At 42.7% G+C, this 22,391-nt stretch overlaps 1 protein-coding gene across 1 annotated transcript in view; it reads right to left on the bottom strand.

The window, feature by feature from the left end:
• LOC127647151 (protein TANC2-like) overlaps positions 1-22,391 on the bottom strand; it is a 208,890-nt gene that overhangs the window by 126,616 nt on the left and 59,883 nt on the right. The window contains 1 exon segment of the mRNA XM_052131231.1: positions 20,818-20,940. The gene's annotated coding sequence lies outside the window, so the exon portion shown is untranslated.

Genomic DNA, 22,391 nt, shown 5'->3' with positions numbered 1-22,391 from the left:
TTGGTGCCATGAACTGTCAATCAATCAGGCTATACAACAAATCCTTGATGTGTGGGCCGAGTCACTCACTCACACACACTCTCTCTCTCTCTCACTCTCTCACTCTCACTCTCACTCACACACTCTCACTCACACACTCTCACTCACACACACACACACAAACACACACACACACACACACACACACACACACACACAAACACAATGGCATAAGGGGATAGTTCACCCAAAAATGAAAATACTGTCACCTTTTTCTCAATCTCATGTTGTTCCAATCTAGAATGACCTTTCCTCTGTGAAAGGAGACATTAGGCAACATTTTAGCCTCAGGTACCGTTCACTTAGATTGCATCCTTGTTCCATACAATAAAAGTTAATGGTAACAGAGGCTAATATTCTTAGGCCAACTCAATAAACGATGACCTGGGTGAACTATCCATTGAGCCTAAAACAAAATGAGGTCATCCTCAAAGACCAAACTAACATCTGAAGTGGCTATTCAGATGGGAATAAAGGCTGGGAATAAGAACTGCATTTAACCTCTCGTTGCTCATTCATCGCTGTAACACAGGAAAATAAATGCCTGCAAGATCACATTACCAATGCCACAGAGATAAACGTTGGAACGATTCCTCTAAAAACAACTACATTATATAAACAATTACCTCACTGCATCAGAGCAGACAAAATCGCTTCAATTCAAAAACTGACCAAACCACTCTAAACTGAGTCGACCTGTCCAGAGATTTGCTTAACAAATCAAGTCTGCTTCACCTTTGTGGACTCAATGCAAAGACTCGCTCACTGAAAAATGATGGGTTTGAAGGGGTAAAGTGGAAAGGCATCACTTTGCAATAAATAAGATAAGGATACAGTACAGTAACATACATCATTTGAATATAAAAAGTACTGAAATAATGATGTGTGTAATTAATGCAAAAGTGTGTTCCAGACATCAAGAGGCATGTTAGTGGACAAAGACAGAACATTTCTCAAGCGATTTAAAGATTTTCTTTTAAATATAATATGAAAGAGCTTAAATGGGTGGGAAGTCACTAGTCTTGCTTGTGGGGATAGATTTGTGCATCAAAGCCTTCTGACTTTCTGTATATAATGTTCTCCTCAGATTAGAGTTTTTATCCAATTTAGGAACTGCAAGGGTGAATCTCACAAAACCTGTCAAGAACATGTCCAAGTCACATTTCAGCCCTAAATCAAAAGGTAAGAAAATAAGAAATTATACTTTGCATGAAAACAATGAAGTCTACAATAGGACAATTACAATTGTATGCATTGTTGTGACATTATTTTCATGCAAATTAAGTACGACAATTCTCATTACCGTAATGCCAAAAAAATCTCACTCATCACTGTTATGCAACAATAACAAATATATATTTTTAATTGAAAATTTTACATGGTAAAAACTATTTAATCAACATACCACATTTTTTTCCTTGAATTTATGCAGATTTAAATGAATCGTTGTATTTTGTATTTTTTTATTTGTCATATTCTAATGAGAATCAGTGTTGAGAAAAATAAGGATTACAAAAAACTCCAAAGTTAAACACATTACATTGAGAATTTGGAGCAAAAATGGGCTTGATTGTCAAGAAAATAATGCTGCACTGCAAAAACTCTTAACGGTTCTATACATTTTCTTCCAAAATATACAATTACTTTTGAAGCTGAAGGGTGTAATTTCAGAACTAGGGATCCACTGATCCGATACCTGTGCATTAGTCATGTTCATTACTGTCAAGCTCAAAAAATGACATAAAAGAACCATTAAAACATCATTGAAGCAGTTCACAGGACTTCAAAGCCACTTTAAGATGTGTAATAGCTCTGTGAATCACAAAAGGGTGTGTTTCATAAGTAAATATATAAAATGCACGCGCAGCTCCAGCCTGTTTTTGAATGGTGCTGCTTTGTTGAAGGCTATTTTTTATGGAATGATATTCATCTCATTATTATTAATGAATGCACACACAATTATGCATGTACTAGATACATTTTGTGAATGTATTTTACTAACACAAACAAATGCCATTTGATTTGAATCTGTGGAATTCGGGATTGAATGATTGTGCAGCGATTTGTACAAATACAGACATGTTTGCAAATAAACATGGTCTGTTCTACATTAATAAATCAAAAATTGCTCATGCAAAAATGAATCCGTGCATTTGTGGATCAGAAGACACGCGTGCATTTATTGACATCTTGTTCGAATCGACACACACACACACACACACACACACACACACACACACACAACTAACGAACAAGCCAGTGCTATTCATTAACGTGAACACGATTCGTAAATGGGTGTCACTATACAATGAAACAAATGCTTTTCAACCGATGTCTGTAGAATTAAGAATTACATAAATGTGCAGCAATTTGTACAAATAAACTCATGTTTCTGAGTATAAATGTTCTGCTTTGTATTAAAGTGTGACAATTTCCGCGTGCAAAAAGGAATCCGTGCATTTGTGGATCAGGCGACATGCGTACATTTATTGAGTCCTTGTTCGAGTCGATCCTGTTCAGTTCATTTGGATTTTGAGACTTTCTTTCCGCACTTTCAGCATTGAGGATCCACACGCAACTGAAAGGCAAGGCAGGCAGCTACCACTAGATGGCAGTCGCAGAGAATTACAGAGTTGGCCTGCCCTGGTTTGAGAACAGATGATAATGGACATTGTTGGCATTCTCCCGAAGAACCTTTAAAACGTGGATAATACCATTTTAAACCAACAAGCTGGTTGGGTAAGTAAAACTAATATCTTTTTTCTTTTTTTTTCTTTTATTGCATACTGAAAAGAAAAAAAATAACTTCCTATAGACTAGCAAGTTAAAAACAATGTACATTTGATATATTTGACATATTAATTACATTTTATAAATATTCATTTGATGAGATATTAACAAAAAAATGTTGGCTCTTCATTATGTATGTTAGATTATTGTTTAGAGTGCGAGCTGATCAGGGAGGAGAGAATGTTGGCGTGGCTCGTCTGATGTTTTCTGTACGTGGAGAAACTGCAAGAAAAACAAAACTAAGGACACTTGTGACAAATGTCAAAAGGTAGTGTGTGTGGGATCTACACATGGAAGGTAGAGAGTACATGTGTTGAGTAATCGATCCACAAGCGTCAGTGAATGATGTGCGGGGTTTGCCCCCAAAACAAGCAGATGCCTTATTCAAGTGAGCCCACTTTTAGGAGAATTCGTTCATAATGATTTTACAGCATGATATTTTTGCTCACAGTAAAACAAATATTGCTTTCTAAATCAGTTCGTCTTCCCACAGTTTAGCGAATGTTCATATTCTTTATTAACTGTTTTGGCCATTTTGGGTTTGGCCTATATGTGTTTCATACATGTCTAAGGTTTTTACTATGCATTGAAATACACATTGGTGATGTTTTTATAAGCTATTGTATTGATTTGTTTTTATGTTACAAAGAAAATAATTTAATATTAAAGCTGCGAGCAGCGATGACGGGCCCAAGCCGGTGGCACCGCCACCCCTGGGCCTTTAGGGTCGCCGCGCACGACGGGCAATAACGTAAGCTCGCTTCGACCGTCGAGAAGATGTGTGCAAATTCCAAGAAATCCACATTCAAACCAAAATATCTGACTTTCTGTTGGTCTGTTTGTTCACTTGAGACATAAGGGGGTGATTTAAAAGCATTTTGAAAGTGACACACTTCCTTCTGCCAGTTGGTGGCGCTATAACTGACTCACAATAGCAACATCCATGCGATCGGCCTCTTACAGCGAACACACTGCTGAAGTTTCAGTCGAGATCAATTAATGTATGCAGAAGTTATAACAGACTTCCTGTTTCTCTTACTGCCTTCTGCCAGTTATTATAGGCTTTGTACTTTACTCACGCTGCAATACCGACGTAGAAAATCATCCTCTTTACATGCTCAAAAATATGCTTGGAAACATCACAGTGGAGCGGTGCTTACTGTGAATGATACTAATTGTACTACTGACTATTTAAACAGAGTAATTTTTATATGGTAGGTTTACTATTTTATTATTATATTTTATTGCAGCTATAATGAACAGGCTGCAATGTCAAGATTGCAATGATGGAGTGTGTGTGTGTGTATTTGTAACCTTAAAGGGGTCATATAATGCCATTTTTGTACAAGTTAATATGAATCTTTAGGGTCTAAATGAAAACTTTGTAATATACTTTTATTAAAAATTCTCATTAGTATTTTAAGAAAACACTAATTTTACCTGCTCAAAAACAGCTCCGTTTTCAGCACGCCGTTTCAGTGCATATGACTTTAAATGATAATGAGGTTTGGTCACCCCGCCCCTCCCTCCGTTCTGGGGGAATTCTAGTCTTGAATCATATGCATTTGCAAGATGTAAACAGTATTTTGCCAGTATTGTGTTACCATTCATCTTCATGCAGTTATAACTGTTTTTTTTACATTACTTCTTAATCAGTAACATACAAGTAAACCAGGTGTAACTTAGTGTTACCATGTTAACTGTAACACCTGCGTACACAGTTTTTAATAACACAATAACCATAACGCGTTGTTCATTATAAACGTGTGATTATGAATTATATTGAGAACGTCGTAACGTTATGGAAAACATGCCGTAATGTACCCTGAGTGTAAACATTAGCCACATGCAGTATAGCGTTGTTTTGGTTAAACTAACCTCTGAGTGCCGCTTTACCTGCAGTTGAGCGTTGTTAAACTCACCGATGAATGGGGTTGTACGCCACAATGAGGGTTGGTAAACTCACCGATGAATGCGGTTGCCTATGAACGCGCTAAACCTTTGCTGAGAGGGCACTTTGATATCAGATTGTGAGGGTTTTTAAAAATAAAAAAACTGTTGGAGGGCCAGATAAAGATGATCTGGGGGCCACCATTATACTAGCCCTGCCATAGATCATTTATTGTAGCCTATTCCTTTTTATTTTTATGTATTGCAGTCTCGACCCATTCGCAGCAGACCAAAAACGTACGTGCAGGTCCAGCTGTTTCGTTTTGGTGGTGCGATGAAGACTTTCGTCGAACATCAGCACGAACGGTCCCGTGATTTTGGAAATTAGTCATCATCCGCTATTCCAAAGCGCGTAATGGCTGATGGCTGTCGTTTGCTGGAGACCCTTCACAGCAGTTAGATATTTTTCACTTTTTGAATGAGACTCCAGCGCCCGTACACCCAACATTCCCAATGTAATAGCTTTCTTGCATAAGCAGTAGGCTTCAAATGCGTTATTTGCAACTGGCTTTAACCAAGCACGAAATTCAGATTTTTCAAGCCAAGTATCGCTAAACTTGCACTTCCTCATAGCTGAATAAAATCCGTTTAACGTCTTTCTGTTGTGTCCGAGAGACTCGCGCCAATAACACGAAAGCTCAAAGCTGGCTGTTGCATGTTGGTCTATTTTGTAGTCATAATACAGCTGAATTATATTTGGACTAGCGAAATAAGAAACTACAACACCACGGAAGTAAAAAAAAGAAACATTCCAAAGCGCTGCGGGAGCATTTAAATGAGATTTACATGGACGTAGGAAAATTAAGACCTGTTAAAAATTATTTAAGACCTAGAACACAATACTTCAGCAAATTTAAGACTTTTAAGGCCTTAAATTTTGATTTTGAAATTTTAGACTTTTTAAGACCCCGTGGAAACCCTGTTTTTTTTTTTTTTTTTTTGTAGAGTATTTTTTATTGTATCACCAAAGCAATGACGCTCACGACTCCCGTTGAAGTATCCAGCATCTGTAAGGTCTGCAAATAAGTCCATCCAGAACTGAGACCTATATACATTTTGAAGAGTCCTCAAGCTGATGTTTACACCGTGTACAGCGTACGAGTGGCCCTCGTTAAAATATTGAACGTAATGATGCAGTATGTCTTGTTTTTCCGTCTGGTCCGCGTCTTTTAAAATCTCCAAACACCGTTCTCAACAGTCAACACGTACAAGTCTTCTTCTTACGTTAAAACAACGAGAATACAGAAAATGTGCTTAGACCTCCATCTAGTGGTTATATTATAGAATTAAAGGAGAAATTACATATGAGACAGCTTTATAACTGAAATAGACAAGTTTAATATAACTATTCTGATAAGTGTATATTTCCAACATCATGTTTGTGTTATCCGTTTCTGTAAGTTTTTGTGACGTGTTTCAGAAAGATAATCGCTTAGAGTAATAGTTTATTTTCATCTTAACCGGACATCACAGTTGATCACTGAAACAATTAATAATTCAATGTATTGATACCGATTTCTTTATCAACTGTTTGTTCAATTGAGACATAAGGGGGTGATTTCAAAGCATTTTGAAAGTGACACACTTCCTTCTGCCAGTTGGTGGCGCTATAACTTTGACTCACAATAGTCACATCCACGCAACCGGCCTCTTCCAGTGAAGAAACTGCTGAAGTTTCATCGAGATCAAGTAATGTATGCTGAAGTTATAACACACTTCCTTGCTGTTTAAGCTGCATTTATGTGCTTTTTGAGCTTCAAAGTTCTTGTGCAATGTGTTCCACATTCAAACCAAAATATCTGACTCTAGGTCAAAGTATGAAACCAATACCCCACTTTTGTCTGAAGGTGGCGCTACTGAGCCCCTGCACCAGGCATCAAAAAAGAAAATTCAAGTTTGAAGAGCTGCCACGACAACAGTATTTAAGATATCAATAATCCTTTCACACGTCTACATCTGCCGTGTGTTTACATTATACACCTAAAGTTTGAAGTAAATCGTGTAACAATAAGTGGGTGATTTTAAAGCATTTTGAAAGTGACACACTTCCTTCTGCCAGTTGGTGGCGCTATAACTTTGACTCACAATAGTCACATCCATGCGATCGGCCTCTTACAGCGAACACACCGCTGAAGTTTCATCGAGATCAATTAATGTATGCAGAAGTTATAACACTCTGACTGTTTCTCGTTTCTCGCCAGCATTTCGTTTCCTCGCCACGGCCAAACCGTTAGAGATATCAAAAATCTGCCGGCAATTGTTCATGCTCAATGTCTTGACATCATGCTGACCGAGTTTGGTGGCGATTGGTGGAGTTCTCTGGGAGGAGTATTCCAAATTCCATTGCGTGCGTTTTCAAACAACCCTAAATAGACGGTTTCCTGTTGGTCTGTGGTAAAAAGTAAAAGTATGAAGGATATATGAAACGATGAGATCTATATGTGTAGCGAGTTTCATATTATTACATGCAAGCGTGTTTGAGTTATAGACCAAGTTTTCGGCCCCTGTTCCAGGGGACGCTGTCGAGCCCCCTGCCACGCCCGGTACCAGCTTCAGCCCGGCCCTAATGACCGCAGGTTCTGACCCGTGTGCAAAGTTTCAAGAGTTTTTGAGCATGTTAAGAGCCCCAAAAGTGCCCCGTAAGTCGTAAAAAAAAATAATAATAATAATAATAATAATAATAATAATAATCCTAACGAAAACAATAGGGTCCTACGCACTTTGTGCTTGGGCCCTAATAAATAATCAAAGTTGCATCTGTAATCAGCTACAATAGCAAGTTATGTGATTTTCGATGAACTAATACATTTTCACATTCATTAGAATTCAAATTTCGTGTCCTGGTGTTTATTATTAATATAACAGATTCATTTATTCATGGATTTCGATTCCAGTGGTGGCTGCATAGGATTGTTTCCAATTCGTGTTGTCCAAACATTTCCAATAACTCCAGAGCGTTGTAAAGTCCAAAAGTCAACATGTTTTGAAAAAATATAGATGTAATAATTTCCCAAATTCACAACATGTTTTTATCTAACAAAATATTCCGCCTCAATCCATGTTTGTTGGCGTTTAGACTTTCAAAAACATTTTCACTGTGGTGAAAAAACTTGCTGGACACAAAGCGAGATGCGCACCTTCCGAGGCAGTCTAGCAAAAATGTACATTGTTTTCAAACTGCTTTCCTGAATATTCCCTCCATCTGAATATTTCCAATGCCAACGGCAATGGGTTTGCTTACATACTAATAAATATATGCTTTGGATACACTGCAAGTTGCCTCGGATAAAAGCACCTGCCAAATACATAAAATTATACATGTAAATTGCTGAAATATGTGTGCCAAAAAATGGCCAAACATTTTTATGAAACATTGATTGACCAGACGGAGAGAGTCTGGCAGCATATGTGAGGTGAATTAATTTATCAATACAACCATCTAATTTTGCCTGTCAAAATTCTAGTAGATCATATTTTAAAGTTGCCTCTTTTTACGTGGAAAGTGTGTTTTATCAATGCAGCTCTGAGAAGCCCACAGTGCTAACACTAAACGTTCTGCTCACAATCTGAAAAACAGGCTCATTAGCCAGTTAAATGTCAAACTAAGCAGTGAGAGTAAGGTGTCTAACTATTCCCTAATTAAGCAAAACCTCTGCTTACTTTTTATTTGTCAAAGAAACAGAGGATAACAAGCATTTGCAGAGACAGCTGTGACAGAATTCGCACCCACGAGTTACCATGTGGCCAAGTAAATCCAGACGTATGAGAATGCTGGATAATAAACATAACAAAAACAGTGTCTATTAAAGCTTATAGCAATAGTTTTTTGGTTTTTAAGTACTGCCTTGAAAGGTATTAAATAATTACAAGGATATTGGACCATTATAGTGTAACTTTAAGTCAGTCAAATTTTTACTCTGTTAGAACAAGATAAAACATCCTTGGTTAATTTGGTGAAGTGAAAATATTTGAACACAATTTTCAAACTAAACTTTCAAAAAAATTTTAGAATTTTTTTTTTTCAGAAAATGCAACGCAAAAACGGCGTAATTGGCAAAAATCTACCCTTGTTAATCGATTTATTCTTACGCTGTGTATGACCTTTTATGTTACCTAAATCATTCATGTAATGATATAACTGCAGGTGCTTGAATGCAATGAAAGTTAAGCAGCCATTCAGGGTCAAAGGCCAGATCATATGGAGAGGTCTGCAGAAATTGCCACTAGTGGTGCAGACATTTTACACTACAGTAAAAAAATAAATTAAAAAAAATCCTCATCAAACTAGTTATACCAAGGTGACAAGGACTGGACACCCCTTCAGAGATTCACTTAATCATCATGCTCATTCGTGTGGATATCATAGAGTGCTTCTCTTTAACACATCATCATCATGATCATCATTTAAGTCATTATCAGAGTTTGATATTGACGTTAAAATGTCCTCCACATGCCCTGGGCATATCTGCCGCATGTGGTATTTTAAGAAAGGTAATGTAACCCACGCAACAGCAGAGAGCTGTCCCCATGGACCAAACCCCCCCCTCCCCCCTCCCCCCTCCCTCCCGCTCACTTGCTCGCTCCTGCTCTATCAGGCAGCCAAAGCTTGAAAGCATTTTTTTTTTTTTTTAAGAGAATGGTGCATGTGTTGTGCGAATACCATGTTTAACATTACCTGTCACCTGACCAAGGACAGATGACGGACAAAAGACTCACTAAACGTCACTATTCCAGCTGCAATCCTTCATTTCCCCAGCCGGTTTAAATGAAAATGTAACGGTTCAATGCACAGAAATAATCTATGAACAAAACTTGCAGATGACTTCATGGTTTGCCCAATATGAGCTATTCAGCTCTGCAACCACTTTAAATGTAAACACATACTTGAGAGCGCTCCAAGAATCCAATTTCCAAGCTTTGATTGTGTTTGTGTTGAAGTGCATGTTATTTTTAATCATGGATATTTCCCTCACCTACAAGGAGACACAGTGGAGACATTATTGAGAATAGGGAAACAAGGGAATAAGAAAGGCAGTGGATTGTGACTAAGACCCCTGTGGAGACAGCACCCACTCAGAACTCTTCCATGGCCACAACAAATCTGCTTCAATGTAAACAACATGGCGAATGTTTGCCATTTACAGATGAAGATCATGAGGACATACTGTGGCTCCACAACTTTTCAGATATTTACTCTCATTCTCTGCTCTACGAGGTAAAGCTCTGAATGAAAGTCTTAAATATAGGATGCTTTTGCACTAGCACTTTTGGAGAGTTCAAAGTCTGATTCATTTGGTTGGTGTGAACGCAGTTTTCGGGTGCACACCATCCGTAATTGCGTAAGTGAACCTGATGATGTATAATTTGTGTCTGCCTGCTCCCGGTGACAATAATCATTGTCTAATGCATTTCTTAAACCTGTCTGTCTCCAAAAAACATGATCACGTTGACATTTCTACTACAAACACAAGTCGTGCTGTGCATGAAAAGTTTAGGTGGTAAATCCAAAAGGGACAAATACTTCAAAACTTCATTTTTCACAAACTTTTTAAATGTCATTAAAATGCAAAATAACAATTTTCTTAAACATGTACGTCATACGACAACAAAGGAGCATACTATAATTTATCATTGCTTTATTCACATACTTACAAAAATGTTATACAGTAGACTACATACAGTACAGTACTGTGCTGAATACAGGAAGCACTAGTATTTCTTTCCAAGCATAGCTAAACATTTGGCCATTATCTTTCGACTCAGATAAACAAATGAGAAAATAGACCATCACTGCAAAGCTAAATCATCTGTCATTATGATTTGGAAAATAGAGTTCCGTTTTAATGAATATGTTATTAACACACTATGAATCCTCTGTACAATAAAAATAAATTCGAAACAGATGTCCTGCCTTAAAGAAAAAACAGCACAGGAACTGTTTGTGATCAGATCACAGGTGGTAGTCTTGCATGAGCAGGAGCAACATGGGGTATTCTAAAATGAGACATCTCAAAGGGTCCATGCTGTTTGTTTCAACACTGAACACATGGCACAGATCTCTGCATCTACAAACCATCAGGAGCTCTTGGAACTCTAGACAATAAATATTAAAATATTGGACTGTGCTGAAAAAGAGAAAAACATTCCAAACGACGACACTTTTGTTTGTCTATGTAGCATTTGCTTGTTCTAAACTTAATCGTCAGGGTTTTTTTTTTATTATTTACTTAAAATAGCATCTGCTTCACACAGGGTGGTTTTGCAACTAAAATTCACCTAAAAGTCACATACATGTTTGTTGACATCCACTGAGCAATTCAAAATAAGTGTCAAATTAATTCTTATTAGTGAAAACGTATCGGTTACCTAACGTAACCTCGGTTCTCTCTAGATGAGGGAACGAGTATTGCGTAAGCTAGCTTACGCTACGGGAAAGATTCATCTTTTCTGAGATATTGAAGCCAAAAAATTATCCTTAATTTTTGTATCCATTGTCAACGCAGTGCGGCAGCTGCAGACCTTGAGCGAGCTAGCTAGCGAGCTCATAGGTTGCTCTGCGGCAACTGCTGCAGCCTATAGACGAGCTTGGGCGAACTCGCATCCAATGAGAGGCGTCCGCGCGCTCACTGCATCAAAGCCCGCCAAAATGGGCGTGACTAGAGTGCATATAAGCGTAGTTCAGTAGGCTGGAACCCTGGTTTTCATTGACTGAAGCGAAAAGTCGCTCGTGGCGCGAGCACGGCCGGCTACGCAATACTCGTTCCCTCATCTAGAGAGAACCGAGGTTACGTTAGGTAACCGATACGTTCTCTCGTATTGCGTAAGCTAGCTTACGCTCACGGGAACCCATTGTCAACGCCGTCGCGCTCAAGCATCCACTGTATGAGCCCCAGGGAATTAAGGGGGACCCGGGGAGCCCTTATGAGTGGGGAAATAATATTTGGCCGGCAAGAATGCGGGTCATTGATTGTGTAATACATAAGCACATAGTAGGGCGGGAGCGACAGAGCGGCGGTGCCGGTCTGTGTGGAATGTGTCCCATCAGTGCAGCTCACCAGGGGAGCTGTAGCGTATTAAACCGCTAGTAGTTTTGCCTGCAGAGCGGGCACTTCCATATTGTAAAATCTGACAAAGGTGGAGGGGGAAGTCCATCCCGCTGCCACACATATGTCGTGAATGGAAATTCCGCTGGACCATGCCCATGAGGATGCCATGCCTCTAGTGGAGTGAGCCATAATGCCCAACGGGCATGGCAGGTCTTTTGACGCGTATGCAGCAGCAATAGCGTCCACTATCCATCTAGATAGTGTCTGTTTCGAGGCGGCAAGACCTTTGGTGCGCCCTCGAGCGAAACGAAAAGCTGCTCGGGCGTCTGAAAGCAGCGGAGCGTGCAGTATACAATCTCAGTGCTCTGACCGGGCAAAGGAGATTGGCGTCGCGTTCGCTATCCGGTGCTGGCAGCGCCGATAGGGAAATGACCTGTGCTCTGAAAGGAGTACCGATCACCTTGGGAACATAGCCGTGTCTAGGCTTTAAAATGACCTTGGAGTCACTTGGTCCAAACTCAAGACACGCAGCTGACAGACAGCGCGTGAAGGTCTCCCACACGTTTGACTGATGACAGGGCAGTCAGAAAAGCGGTTTTGAGTGAAAGGTATTTCAAAACCACGGATTGAAGTGGTTCGAAAGGGGGCTTTCATAGTTTCGAGAACTATAGAAATATCCCAGATAGGAACCGATGGGGAGCGGGGGTTCATCCTTCTAGCTCCCTGAGGAAGCGGATGACCAGCTCGTTTTACCCCATGACTGGCCGTGCAGGGGTTCAGCGAACGCCGCAGCGGCCGCCACTACACTTTGAGCGTGGATGGGGATCTGCTCTTATCCAGCAGCTCTTGTAGAAATACTGAGCAGCGACGACACCCCACATGTCCGTGGGTCCAGGTCTCTGTCGGTGCACCATTTTGAGAACACAGACCATTTTGGCGCATAGAGTCTTCTCGTGGAGGGGCTCTAGCGTGTATGATGGTGTTTATTACTCCTTCTGGCAGAGCGACGGGTAGTCGTTGATCACCACGCATGCAGCGCCAGCGCTCTGGGTGGGGATGCCAGATTGTGCCGCGAGCTTGAGAGAGGAGATCTGCTCTCACTGGGATGGGCCACGCGCTGTCAGTGACAGCTGCGTAAGCTCCGGGAACCATGTCTGATTCTCCCAGCGGGGCTATGAGGAGCACCGAGTGGCGCGTTCCCTGATCCTCTGCATTACCTGTGGCAATAGCAAGGCGGGAGGGAAGGCGTAAAGCGGGCGTCTGGGCCAGTCCTGGGCCAGCGGCGTCCTCGCTTCGAGAAAAATATTGGGCAGTGAGAGTTCTCTTTGGGCGCTAAAGAGGTCTATCTCTGCTCTGCCGAATAGGTGCCATAACGTCTGGACTGTTTGAGCGTGCAGGGACCATTCCCTGGGGAATATTGTCTCTGGACAGTCTGTCGGGCCGTCGTTCAGGTGGCCTGGCACGTCGCGTCGCCCTCAGCGGCGCAGGTGGCACTGGGACCAACTCAGTATGCGTTTTGTCAGATGGAAGAGGTTCCTGGATCTGACACCGCCCTGGCGGTTTAGGTAGGATACCACAGATCTGTTGTCCGAGCGGACCAGGGCGTGGTGACCCTGAATGACCGGGAGAAAGCGCCGCGGCGTACTCGACCGCTATCATTTCCAGACAATTTATGTGAAGGAGCTTTTCCTGAACTGACCATAGGCGAAACCGGAGAGCCCTCGCGGACCGCGCCCCAACCCGTGTTGGGCGCGTCTGTCGAGATGACTTTTCGGCGAGATACAGCTCCCATTGTCACTCCCGCTGATACCATTCGGCCACTGTCCAGGGCTGCAGAGCTGATATGCAGGTCTGAGTCACCTTGATGGGCTGGCGGCCTGTGGCCCAAGCCCGGCGAGACGCTGGTGTTTAGCCAATGCTGAAGCGAGCATGTGCAGTAAACCCAGCTGAAGTACTGCTGCGGCTGAGGCCATGTAACCTAGCACTCTCTGGAATTTCTTCAGAGCGTGAGGCTGTTCATCTGAAAAGATGCGTCTAGTCAGCTGAACACGGCGTCGCGCTGTGTAGATAAGCGAGCCGTCATTGCCACGGAGTCTAGTTCTATTCCCAGGAAGGAAATGGTCTGACTGGGCTGTAGTGAGCTCTTGGTCCAATTGACTGCAAGACCCAAACTGTTCAGATGGCTGAGGAGAACTGCTCTGTGAGACAGAAGCTCCATATGTGACTGAGCCATAATCAGCCAGTCGTCCAAATAGTTCAGAATTCGCAAACCCTGACTCCGCAGGGAGTGCGGCGCCGCATCCATGCGCTTCGTGAAAGTACGGGGTGCTAAGGACAGGCGAGCGGAGGACGGTGTATTGATAAACCTGGCCGTCGGGCGAATCTCAAGAATGGCCTGTGACGGGGATTTATCTGAATCTGAAAGTATGCATCTTTCAGATCGAGAGAAATAAACCAGTCCCCTGGCGCACATGCGCGAGGAGTTTCCTGATTGTAAGCATTTTGAGCGGTCTTTTGCAAGCACCTTGTTCAAAACCCTGAGATCTAATATGGGTCTGAGGCCGCCGTCTTTCTTGGGAACAAGAAAATAACGGCTGTAAAGCCCGACTTCGCTCAGAGAGGGTGGCACTTTTTCTATGGCCCTTTTGCACAGAAGGCTTGCTATTTCTGAGCGAAGCATGCACGCTGCTTCCGTGTTCACAGTGGTTTCGAGCGGCTCTGAAGCGAGGGGGTGGCGATCGAACTGTAGCAAATAGCCCTGTTGTATTGTGCTTAACACCCACTTGGATATCCCTGGAATAGCTTCCCACGCTTTGAAGCGTAGCAGCTAGAGGGTGAATGGCCAATTCGCTCTGATTGCCGCACACAGAGCTGAACAAAATGTGTGGCCGCGTTTAGTGTGTTCATGCATGATTGCTCGCAGACAGCATGAACAGGCTGTTTTGTGAGTGACTTCCGATTGGAATGAATGGGGAAAGAGTCACATCTGTTACGTGATCGCTAAGCATAGTCATGGGACTTACACACAGAGGAATGGTTGCTGGCCGTGTAACAGAGCGGGCAGAGAATGGGCGCACGCACGCATTTGTGGGCGCATTTATTGACTCTAGCGCTCGGCGGTTCAGTAACCGCTTTATGTGAGCGTGCTCTGGTGGGGACACGAGACATGCAGTGCTTGTGTGCAGAAGTGAACACTGGATTGTGGGCACATTTTCTACACATAGGGCTGGTCGTGTGACAGAGCGGGCAGAGAATGGTAGCGCGCGCGCATTTGTGAGCGCCTTCATTGACTCTGGCGCTTCGGCGGTTCAGTAACAGCTTTATGAGAGCGTGCTCTGATAGGGGCACGGGATGTGTTATGCTTGTGTGTAGGGGCGAACACTGGGTTGTGGGCACTTTTTCTACACATAAGACATGTTTGCTCTTTACAAGATTTATTTGGGTCGCCGTGAAAGCGGCGTTTGAGTGCAGGCAAGCGGGCAGTGTCACCGGCTTGTTGGCTGCTAAATTCACCACTGTAGTAGCCTGAGAGAAGGGGACTGACAGGGGGTAAAGCTTTGACAGTGGTCCGCCGCGGCGGGACTGAGCCGTCGTTTGTTCAACACAGTTAGGAAGACTTCGGCTGCTCGGGTTTCAGCGTTACCTTAGATCGAGGCCAGCGGAGCGGCGGTCTGCGGCGGCTGTCTGAGCCTGATCGAGGCGGCCGCCCTGTCAACGCTGAGAAGTCTGAGATTGTTGAACTGGGCGCTGTGAAGAGGCTTGTGCAGGAGGCTGATCACGTGAGCGGCCTGCAGAGGAGCTTAGCGACGCGGCAGGAAGAGGTTCATGGCTTGGGTGGCTTTCTGGACTTCTGAGAAGCGGTCAACAATGCCACTCACCGCGGAGCCGAAGAGACCGGTTGGAGAGAGCGGTGCGTTGAGGAACGTGGAGCGCTCTGCTTCTCCCATGTCGGCTAGTGTTAGCCATAAGTGTCTCTCGGTCACAGTCAGCGAGGCCATGCACTTCCCTAGAGCTTGGGCTGCAGCTTTGGTAGCCGAAGGGCGAGGTCTGTCGGCCAGTAGATCAGTAACAGCCTCTGGGTGCCTGCCTTTCTCATCCCACTCCCGAAGAAGGTCTGCTTGTAGGATCTGTAAAACGGCCATTGAGTGCAGAGCAGATGCGGCTTGGCCGGCGGCGGAATAGGTGCGGCCAACATAGGCGAAGTCGCTCTGCAGGCTCCTTAGACGGGAGCACAGGCTTGGAACGCCATCTCGCGGAGGGCGGACAAAGGTGTGCTGCTACCGAGTCCTCGACCGGGGGGATGGAGGAGTAGCCTCTCTCAGTGGCGCCGTCCACCGTCGCGAGAGAGGTGGAGACGTGTGAATGGGTCCTGGCTGAAAAAGGAGCGTTCCACGACTTTGCAAGCTCCGTATGTAATTCCGGCATGAAGGGAGCGGCCCGGGCCTCGGGTGTAGAGCGGCGATGGCTTTGAAGAAAGCAGCCGTCGAGTCTGTTGGGTGCCTGCTCAGGGGGCGGTGACCACTCGAGCCCGAGGCGGTCGACGGCCTGTGTGAGGAGGCGTTAACTCCCCTTCGACTCCGGCGCGGGTCCTGCTGGATTCCTGGGCTGAGGAGGAGGCTTGGGAGCCTGTCCACTCCTCGCTGTCCGAAGCCATGATGGAACAGCGGCCCTTATCCTCCGCCGTCATCCGAGATGGCAGCAGTCGCGGCCGCTGCGGCAACTGCTGGCGTCCGGGGCGGGGAGGGTGAAAGCGATGCTCGAGGGAGAGGCTCGGCGAGGCAGTCACTTCAACCACAGTTTCCGGCAGCCTTTGTGAGCGGCGCTTCTTCCTGCGCGGCTGAGGGTAAGGCGGCGTGGCGGTTTCGCTTTGACCGCTTCGAGTCGAGCCCGCAGGGTCGACATCGGTAGCTCCTCGCAGAAATCGCATCCGCCCTCAGTGAGGGCGAGCTCTGCGTGCCCCAGTCCCAGGCAGAGAGCGCAGATGATGTGGCGGTATCCTGTGCTGAGAAGAGCGCGACATGAGGCGCAAGTGGAGCGAGGCATCTTGAAAAAGACGCTCGTACTCTTTTGTGAATAGTTCAGTGAGAACTAGCTTGCTGAATAAAAGGATACGTCGTCGGATGGCGTAGCTTCGCAGGATGGCTGAAGGTGGCTGAGGCGGCCGGCTTCTTCTAGCGCTGTCCACGCTTGCTAGATGCCCCTCAAGCGGCGACGCGGCTTCCAGGTCAGCGATGCGGAGAGCTTCGCTGAAGAGATGAAAATCGGGGTTCCAGCCTACTGAACTACGCTTATATGCACTCTAGTCACGCCCATTTTGGCGGGCTTTGATGCAGTGAGCGCGCGGACGCCTCTCATTGGATGCGAGTTCAGCCCAAGCTCGTCTATAGGCTGCAGCAGTTGCCACAGAGCAACCTATGAGCTCGCTAGCTAGCTCAGCTCAAGGTCTGCAGCTGCCGCACTACGTTGACAATGGATACAAAAATTAAGGATAATTTTTTGGCTTCAATATCTCAGAAAAGATGAATCTTTCCCGTAGCGTAAGCTAGCTTACGCAATACGAGAGAACCTCTCGTAAGAGAACTGGAGGGGTAGATTGGTGGTCTCACACAGAGTAATGAAGCCCTTGTTAGGACCATACATTTGTATTTTATTTGTATTTGTATATTTTCATTACAATTAAGCACATTATACCCTATTATTATAATCAATACTACAACGCAAAAAGTAATAAAAAATAAAAAACAAATCGATACTATATAAAGTAATAAAAATTATCCAGTCTGGACAAATACATTTTTTTAAAAATCTGTATAAAATTATATATATATATATATATATATATATTGTATTTTACAAATTACTGATAATTACAATTAGTAGTAAACAAACAGCAGGAAAAAAAAACAGCATTGCCAAATACTGGGAAAAAACATACATCCAAGTAGCTTTGGTGCGTAAACTCCAAAATAAAATATAATCCAAGGGAGAGAAGGCTCGCACATGTCCATAGAAAAATCTGCAGGACTTTAAGTGGCCACAAAGTGATGGAAAAGAACATCATTCCGACTTCCCGTGTGATCATGTTATCCAGAATGTGTTAGCATGGAATTGTGATCCAGCACTGCGCCTGTGTGATTCAAAATGCTAATTTGGGATTTTACAACATTAAAGAGCCCTTGAACAGTGTCCTTGAGGAGACACCCCGTAGTTACTGCTATATCTTATCTAAGAGCTACAAAACAATTAATCAGCCCTAAACACGTATTAGGCACGTGGATTATTTGATGTCCCAAAGAAACACTGTTCGTTAAGAATGCTGGCAAAGTATGATCCTTGCCGTCCCTAAAAACATCCCACACGGATTCATCTTCACGCTTTGAACTCGTCTCTGTGACTGCAGTGCCCACAAATAGCAAATAAGATTTAATAAAACATGTCTCAACAGACATTGGAGACAGTGTCTAAAGCGTCACTTTGAAGAGAGGTCTTGTTGTTTTTCTCCATTTTCTCTCTGCCTTGTTGTTCTTTGAGAAAGATCATTCTTCACTTAAAAGAACAGTTTAACCCAAATTTTAATTTGGTCATTTTTTTTATTTACTTATGGTGATTCTCAAAATATGTCCTGGACTTATATAACCCCAAATCAATAGTAAAAAAAATAAATAAAAAATAAATAAAATAAGGACACTTTATTTTGCTAGGGAGGGTTGAGTCACATGGGGTAACCTCCTCGTGGTGGTGATTAGTGGTTCTCGCTCTCAATGGGGCATGTGGTGAGTTGTGTGTGGATTGTGGAGAGTAGCATGAGTCTCCACATGCTTTGAGTCTCCTTAGCAACCAAATTGTCCCGGTTGCTAGGGAGGGTAGAGTCACATGGAGTAATCTCCTCGTGGTCGTGATTAGTGGTTAAGTGGTGAGTTGTGTGTGGATCGTGGAGAGTAGCATGAGTCTCCACATGCTGCGAGTCTCCTTGGCAACCAAATTGGCCCGGTTGCTAGGGAGGGTTGAGTCACATGGGGTAACCTCCTCGTGGAGGTGATTAGTGGTTCTCGCTCTCAATGGGGCGTGTGGTGAGTTGTGTGTGGATCGTGGAGAGTAGCATGAGCCCCCACATGCTGTGAGTCTCCTTAGCAACCAAACTGGCCACATTATACCTAACAGTTCTCTTGCACAATTATGATTCCCATTACCATAACTCAGTCTTATTGTATTACAGTACAATTATTTGTTTAAAATTAAACAGTACCCAGGAAGTTCTACTGATGCATAAATAATTTCCAATTTAAATAACATATCCTTTTTGCACTGCAGAAAGAAAAATGGCAGACACTTTTTGCACCCTGGTGCAAATAATGGTATAATTGTACCCATATTTAAATACTAACAAACTGTATATGGGCATTACTGCGGTGTGTTTATTGTGTTTATTTAGAGTCCCACAGACACACTACATTAACCCCTACCATTAAACCTAACCTTAAATAAAAAAATATCCTTGATTTTACTACAGTAACCATGGTTTCATCATTGTATTTTTTGTAAATCCTATCCTATTCTATCCTTTTAACAGCAACTAAATAAATGCATATAGAATAAACTTGTCTCTTTCTCATAACTCCCCTCAACCCTCTGCCCATCCTGTTTTGGACCAGATAAAAGGTAATAATCCCCCATAATCCTCTGCTGTGCCCTTGCTGTTGTTATGGTCATTATAACAGCCGCATTGTTGCGAAGCTATCATGATTGTTCAGAGGAAAGCCACACTGGCTCAGTTTCACAGCGTAATGCCTATTTCATGGACGGAGAGCCAGAAGGATAATTAGATGGGCCCCGAGCAGAAACAGCAACGACATGCTTCTTGGACACAGAACAAGGCCTCATTTTACGTGAACTAAGGAGTCAGGCACAGTGCAAAGAAATCTTTGTAAACAAAGTTGATACACTTTTCTCTTTAGTTGGAAAGAGCAAGCACCACTAATTACACCGGTAAAAAAGAAAATAAAAGTGAAAAAAAAAACAGCACGTTTGTCCATTCTTAATCGATAAGACACTCTCCAGTTTATAGTATAACAGCATGGGTTGTTTAAAAGTTAGAAGAACCTTACAAGGATTGAAACATTGTAACAAAGATGGGAATCATGATAGCTGCTTTCGTCTTTGCCAGAATGCTGTCAAAGGAACTGTTATTATTTGTTGGCTGCATGCAGAACAATTTTATCAGATTACAACCATTTTTTGGTTAAATACTGAAGGAGCATTCATGCAGTCAAGTTAAAAAGCTTTCACTTCAAACGTTTAATGCACTGCTTTTGCAGGTCCAAATTTTGGTATTCAAGTATTTCGCTGAGACTGTTGTGTTTGATTAAAACCTTTAGATTGTCACTATGGTCTGACAATTTGAGTGTCCATATTGGACTTTTAACATGGACAACATAGTAAGAGTCATTGAAATTCATGAGGAAAGCCATTCCTGATTAGTCAAATAAACTATAGCCCATCCTTGAGTGAAAAGCCTTGAGTGATGAATCATTCAATAAATCTAAAAGCTGACCCAGCCATCAAACCAAACAAATATAAATAAAAAGAATCAGGAAAGTCATTGTATGACACCAAGTGGCAGATTTATAAAGGATGAATTGCGGCCGGTAATAGCAGAGTTTTTTTGGCACGCGCTCTCGAAGCTGATTTAGCATTCAATTACTAAAGAAATTATGCAGATCAGGCAAAGGCACAAACGCACCTGTTTATATCTGTTAAAGTGGCACAAACAAAAACAAATCTGAAACATAAACTAAAGACGTTAAATGGAGAAAATTGAGGCGTCTTGACACACCTTCCTTCATGGCGCTGCATTTAGCTTTTTTGCACAATGACACGTTCGGTGTGAACGACACCTTTGTCTGACCAATCCAATTTTTGTTGACCAAGTACAAATATTGTGATTCTCAATTCTCACCTGTGTTTCATCATAAGAAAGAGAAAGTGTACTCACCATTAGAAGGGGGTATGGGGCCTAACGGCAAACCGGTCACAGTTATAGGTGCAGAGTTTGGATTCGTTCTCCTATGGGCAGATGCCCAAGTCCCATTTCCTTAAAACTTAAACCTCAGTGGCTCTAAAAAGGGGCAGAAAACACAAAAGGCACATTAGAAGCATGATTAAAAAAAACAGTGTCAATCTTTTTTAGATCCTTCTATGCACATATGTACCACAAGTCCTACCGACACATTCAGCGACATATTGCCGGATGCTGATAGGGAGGGGCTGTCTATGTGTGTAGCCTTAATGGCCCTAAAAAACCGGAAGACTACACGTGTAATTAATTAACACATACCGTGAACATTTACACATGTCTGAACACACAAGGGAGCTCAGATCCTCTCTAGAGACAAAAAGAGAGAGACAGAAATGGAAAGAGAGTGAATAACATCTGCCAACCTAATGACATAAAAACATTACAAAGCAAGCATCTCTATTACTTTTGCTCATACATACAGGATTTGAACAAACCCCTAACCCTAAGTATTAAACTTCAGACTGTATTTTGTTCCACAACACCTGTGCTGCATACGTGAATGATACCTAGCTAGCAACCACCCAAAACACCCCAACAACTGCATAACAATGTGCTAAAAAAAAATTCAAAACACTTTAGCAACTGCATTACAATGCCTTGGAAAACACCTTACATTGTGGCAATGACTTTCGCTGAGACAAGGACCTTCAGTCATTTTCCAGACTTTTGCAATTTCAATAGTTCATAATAGTTTCCTCAATCTGTTATTGTGAATGCAACTTGAACAGTAACATGTCCAGACGGATGCCGAAGTCTCCTGTGAGCAGTAGGCAAACACCGGTCTCGTCTTACTGTGCCGATATAAGGCCTTGTTGTGTGTATTGTGTGAGTGACACCTGAAACCCTCAAAGCAAAGAGGAGGAACATGGATACTAAAACCGTAGCCAAAGCAAGAGGCCTGACAGATACCTTTTACAATACCAACCGTATGTGTGGGACATCTGTGCATGCCATTAGCATTTAGTGAGAATATAAAGAAACTTTTTGGGTCAGTCCATCTCAAGTGGTCCAATAATTGGGAGTTGGTTGCTTGACCATTTTTAATTTTCATTTCCATTTTTTGAGTGATTACCTCTATAAATTGGTGTTCCAAAACCAGTTTTGTTTTTATGTTACTTGGTTTAACCATGACAGCCATCTTTGTGTCGTGGCACACAACAAATTAGAAAAATTGAAAAATTAAACCTATATCTCTGCTCAGGATGGTCCTAGCTCCTTAGAACAAAAACTGACCTCTAGAGCACATTAAAAGCTACATATACATACATAAACATTTTGCACATTCTTGTTCCTTAGATTTAGAACTTCGGTCTAATGTAATGCTCAAGATTGCTCAAAGTTCCACTTTTAGGGTCAGTTTATAATGGAAAGGGTTTAAGTCTCAGTCTTAATGTTTTTAGGGGGTACCTAGGTAAGAATAGTGTGTATGCAGAACATTTCAGGTTTGAGAATTCTCTTATTAGATTCCTCCGTAGGAGGGAATCTATTGT

Source organism: Xyrauchen texanus, chromosome 8 (genome assembly GCF_025860055.1).
Source record: "Xyrauchen texanus isolate HMW12.3.18 chromosome 8, RBS_HiC_50CHRs, whole genome shotgun sequence".
Taxonomy (NCBI): Eukaryota; Metazoa; Chordata; class Actinopteri; order Cypriniformes; family Catostomidae; genus Xyrauchen; species Xyrauchen texanus.
This window is presented reverse-complemented; position numbering and strand designations above follow the sequence as displayed.